Raw genomic sequence first — 6,000 nt, forward strand, 5'->3', positions numbered from 1 at the left:
AAAATGTGTTTAGTTTTCGTTGATGTGTGTGTCATACAATAGTCAAGGGTAAAAAGAAGTTTAGTTTCCAGATTTTTTTCTTGCTGTGTGTCTCATTATGCCAGCAGGTGGCAGTACGTTAGTCGAGTCGCCTGTGTCGCTGTCTCGCCCACGCCAGAATCATGGTCAAGAAAAGTCTGGAGAAAGCGCCAGAGTCCAATTTGGGATTACTTTGAATATGACTGTGTTTTGGATAAAGCAAGTGTCTTGTAGTGGAACGAGACAAATTATGAGGGACATTTCTAAAGGGAAAAAAAAATCCCACAAACCTTAAAGTGCACTTGAAAAGCTCACACAAGAAAGCTAACCTAGCTTACCTTGAGAAGGTAAGGGAGCACACTCAACCCTCATCCCCAGAAACAGAAGCTAACTCTAGGCAAGGCAGTGTGATGCATCCCGAGACAACAGGACTGGGATATCTACATAACTGTGTGAGTCAATTGCCTTCAAAAAGTTTATCAATTCACTTGAACCAAAATTACGAACACCCGGTGCTGCAAGAGTTAAAAGTCTCATTGCCGCTTAGATATACATTTTATAGTTGCCTGGTATCAGCGGTTGTTCATCTGCCCTAATTTATTTATTTATTTATTTAAAGAACCCATAGGTGGGAATTTGAGTTGTCTGTCTCTGCGTGTTAGCCCTGCGGCAGACAGGCGACCTGTCCAGGGTGCAGGGTATGGTAGCTGGAATAGCAACATACCCAAGGATAAGCAGAAGAGAATGACTGATATGATGAAACTGGGATTTTGTTACACTTAATTATTGCAAACACAACTAAAACTATAACTGAAACTAATCAAAACTAAACTGAAACTAAGGATTTTCAAAAAAATAAAAACTAAACTAAACTAGCAAACAATTGGTAAAAACTAATTAAAACTAATATAAAATTGAAAATCTGAAGTCAAAACTAAATAAAAATAAAAACTAATGAAAATTGCAAAACTATTAAAACCCTGATTTGGAGTTTTGTGTGTAATTTTGGCAACATTTTTCACCATTTTCAGGCCTCATACTTGAATGAACTCCTCCCAAAACTCCTCATCAGATCAACAAGCTGTTTGGTGAGGGGAAACCTTGGTAGGACCTTATATTGCCACAGTTCTCTCCTCCTGTGAGGACCTGCAAGGAGGAGAGGAGGATGGCAGCAAAAAGGAAGAACCTGGATATAAGAAAGTATTTTTCAAAGAAACCTGTAAGTCTCTTGAAGTCAAGTTCACTCATAAAATCTGTCCGTCATAATAACGTTACAGGCTGTGCTAGGCTTTGGCCCACATCAGTCTAAAATTGTATGTAACCATAAATAACGTGTTTTGGAATCTAAATGCACAACAGGCAGCACTATTAGTTATCTCAGTCTCCCAGAGTAGCATTTCTAATTAGGGCCCGAGCACAAAAAGTGCGAAGGCCCTATTGTATCTGCTCCGTTTATTAGGGCCCGAGCACTGCGAGTGCGAAGGCCCTATTGTATCTGCTCCATTTCTTCTCCTTATTATTAGTATTCAGGCAAAACAAGGGCCTTTTTGAGGGCTTTAACATGCTCAAAAACTCTTGAAATTTTGCACACATGCCAGGTCTGGTGAAAAATTTTGTATTTTAATGGTTTTACATATGAGCATTGGGAAATGGCTCTGTAGCGCCACCTATGCCTTGTTAAATGCAGCCCTACAAACACATCGTTTGAGCTACATGTATGAAATCTGGCACACATGTGTACCATGCCAAGACGAACAAAAGAGTCAGTGGGCCCATTGACGCAAACCCAACAGGAAGTCCGCAATTTAGAAGTGAAGGTGACATTTTGGCTCTAATTTTGCCATTTCCATGCCTGGAACTTTTTCGAACTCCTCCTTGGGATTTGGTCGTATGAGCTTCATCTTTGGTCAGTTTTAACTACACACCTGGGCCATGTTAAACTGTGGAGCTTTTGAGTTTTCGCGATACGGTGAAGCAGCGGCGCCATGGCGAATTTCGATGACTCGCCATGAAAATCTTATTGCCTCTCATTCTGTCATACATGGTCCGACCTGGACCAAAGAGCACACATATGATAAGGCTCCACCCCTGAACATATTTCAACTACCACATTTGACACCAGGGAGAGCGCCACCTAGTGGGAGCAGGAAATGTCATGTTTTACACTTTGGTGTACAGTATTGTTATGGGTGACATCTGCAGCCTGAAATTTCTCCAGGAAAGCCTTAAAGAGTTGGTCTTGGGTTACAGTCAAAACTGTGACTTTTCGCGAAAGGGTGTGACCCCAGCAGCATGGCGAACATTGATGTCTCGCCATGAAGAAACAAATTAGTATAACTCAATGAAATCCAGTCTTATCAGTACCAGACTTTAAAGGCATGATGTCAGACCCGCCCTGAACAGATTGATGTGCCCATTGTCAGGAATACGCAGAGCGCCACCTAGTGGGAACAGGAAATGTAATGTCTTATATTTTGTTGTACTGATTTTCACAGGTTCATCGTGGCCACCTCAAAAGCGGTGAATATCACAATCAGTTCCTCATGATGCTCCAGTGAGAAAATTGTGACTTTAAACTGAACGGCGCACCCTGGTGGCAACGCTGTTCACCATGACAATTGAAGTGGCTTTTGAGGGGCTTGGAAAGTTTGGAAAGTCTTCAAATTTGGCGCACACCTCCAATGTGATGAGGGCTATTGTGTTATATGATTATTTTCATTGAATAGCGCAAAATGGCTCCACAGCGCCCCCTACAAATTTTCAAAACAACTGCCCCTGCTCTGTGTTTTATCTAGGAGTCTGAAACCTGGTGAGCTTATAGGAGATATCAAGATGTACAAAAAAGTCTCTTGGAGCAATATCCCAAATCCAACAGGAAGTCAGCCATTTTAAAAATTAATGTGTAATTTTGGCAACATTTTCCCTTCTTTTCAGGCCTCATACTTTGACGAACTCCTCCAAGGGATTTCATCAGATTTACACGATCTCCTGTGTGTGGAATCTAAAGACCTTTGTGATGTTAAATTGCGGCTTTTACGCTCAGGGAAACGGGTGGTCGTGGCGGCACGTGGAGTTTCAATCACTCGCCAAAAAGCAGTAATCTGCTGTCACTCAAAAACACAATATTCAATCTCTCCCAAAGGTCGCAGGCATGATGAGACTCTAGCTCGGAAATGTTTATTATGCCATTTGTCAGTAATGATTAGAGCACCACCTAGTGGGACGACTATAATCATGATTGAATGAGATGGAATTTCAGCTGGTGGTTAAATGCATGAATTCCATCAATGTGACATCAGATCGGACGTGCTGGTTTTAGGTGTTGGGCGTGACTCGACGCGCCGGGGGTGGGAGGGCCCTCATAACGCTGCTTGCAGCTTTAATTAGGGCCCGAGCACTGAGAGTGCGAAGGCCCTATTGAATCTTGTCTGTTTATTATTATTATTATTATTAGGGCCCGAGCACCGAGAGTGCGAAGGCCCTATTGTATCTGCTCCGTTTCTTCTTCTTATTATTATTAGGGCCCGAGCACTGAGAGTGCGAAGGCCCTATTGTATCTGCTCTGTTTATTATTATTATCATTATTAGGGCCCGAGCACTAAGAGTGCGAAGGCCCTATTGTATCTGCTCCGTTTCTTATTATTATTATTATTATTATTATTATTATTATTATTATTATTCAGGCAAAAGAAGGGCCTTTTTGAGGGCTTTAACATGCTCGAAAACTCTTGGAATTTTGCACACATGCCAGGTCTGGTGAAAAATTTTGTATTTTAATGGTTTGACATATGAGCACTGGGAAATGGCTCTGTAGCGCCACCTATGCCTTGTTAAATGCAGCCCTACGAACACATCGTTTTAGCTACATGTATGAAATTTGGCACACATGTGTATCATGCCAAGACGAACAAAAGTCTGTGGGACCATTGACGCAAACCCAACAGGAAGTGCGCCATTTGGAAGTGAAGGTGACATTTTGGCTCTAATTTTGCCATTTCCATGCCTGGAACTTTTGCGAAGTCCTCATTGGAATTTCATCGTATAAGCTTCATATTTGGTCAGTGTCAACTACACACCTGGGCCATGTTAAATTGCGGAGCTTTTGAGTTTTCGGGATACGGTGACGCTGTGGCGCCACGGCGAATTCGATGACTCGCCATGAAAATCTTATTGCCTCTCGCTCTGTCATACATTGTCCGACCTTGACCAAAGAGCACACATATGATAAGGCTCCACCCCTGAACATATTTCAACTGCCATATTTGACATCAGGTACAGCGCCACCTAGTGGGAACAGGAAATGTCATGTTTTACACTTTGGGGTTCAGTATTGTAATGGGTGACATCTGCAGCCTCAAATTTCTCCAGGAAAGCCTTAAGGAGTTGGTCTTGGGTTACAGAGAAAACTGTGAGTTTTCGCTGAAGGGTGTGACCCCACCAGCATGGCGAACATTGATGTCTCGCCATGAAGAAACAAATTAGTGTAACTCAATGAAATCCAATCTGATCAGTACCAGATTTTACAGGGATGATATCAGACCCACCCTGAACAGATTGATATGCCCATTGTCAGGAATACGTAGAGCGCCACCTAGTGGCACCAGGAAATGTCATGTCTTTCATTTTGTTGTACTGATTTTCACAGGTTCATCGTGGCCACCTCAAAAGCGGTGAATATCACCATCAGTCCCTCGTGATGCTTCTGTGCGAAAATTGTGACTTTAAACTGAACGGCGCACCCTGGTGGCAACGCGGTTCACCATGAAAGACGAAGTGGCTTTTGAGGGGCTTGGAAATTTTAAAAAGTCTTGGAATTTGGCCCAGACCTCCAATGTGATGAGGGCTTTCTTGTTATGTGATCATTTTCCTTGAATAGTGCAAAATGGCTCCACAGCGCCCCCTACAAAATTTCAAAACATCAGCCCCTGCTCTGTGTTTTATCTATGACTCTGAAACCTGGTAAGCTTATGGAGGATATCAAGATGTACAAAAAAGTCTCTTGGAGCAATATGCCAAATCCAACAGGAAGTCAGCCATTTTAAAATTAAGGTGTAATTTTAGCCACTTTTTCGCCTCTTTTCAGGCCTCATACTTTGACGAACTCCTCCAAGGGATTTCCTCAGATTAACCCGATCTCCTGTGTGTGGAATCTAAAGACCTTTGTGATGTTAAATTGCGAAGCTTTTTATGTTCAGGGAAACGGGGTGGCCATGGCGGCACGTGGAGTTTCAATCCTCGCCAAAAAGCAGTAATCTGCTGTCACCAAAAACACAATGTCCAATCTCTCCCAAAGTTCGCAGGCGTGATGAGACTCAAGTTCGAAATGTTTGTTATCCCATTTGTCAGTAATGGTTAGAGCGCCACCTAGTGGGACGACTATAATAATGATTGAATGAGATGAATCGTTAGCTGGTGGTTCTCGGCATGAATTCCATCAATGTGACATCAGATCGGACGTGTTGGTTGTAGGTGTTGGGCGGGTAAGACGTGTCGAAAGTGCGAGGGCCCTCATAACGCTGCTTGCAACTTTAATTATTATTATTATTATTAGGGGCCCGAGCACTGAGAGTGCGAAGGCCCTATTGTATCTGCTTCGCTTATTATTAGGGCCCGAGCACCGAGAGTGCGAAGGCCCTATTGTATCTGCTCTGTTTATTATTATTATCATTATTAGGGCCCGAGCACTAAGAGTGCGAAGGCCCTATTGTATCTGCTCCGTTTCTTCTTCTTCTTCTTCTTCTTATTATTATTATTAGGGCCCGAGCACTGATAGTGCGAAGGCCCTATTGTATCTGCTCCGCTTATTATTATTAGGGGCCCGAGCACTGAGAGTGCGAAGGCCCTATTGTATCTGCTCGCTTCTTATTATTATTATTAGGGCCGAGCACTTCGAGAAAGCGAAGGCCCTATTGTATCTGCTCTGTTTATTATTATTATTATTATTATTATTATTATTATTAGGGCCCGAGCACCGAGAGTGCG

The sequence above is a fragment of the Oreochromis aureus genome, linkage group 16 (assembly GCF_013358895.1).
Source record: "Oreochromis aureus strain Israel breed Guangdong linkage group 16, ZZ_aureus, whole genome shotgun sequence".
In the NCBI taxonomy this organism is placed as follows: Eukaryota; Metazoa; Chordata; class Actinopteri; order Cichliformes; family Cichlidae; genus Oreochromis; species Oreochromis aureus.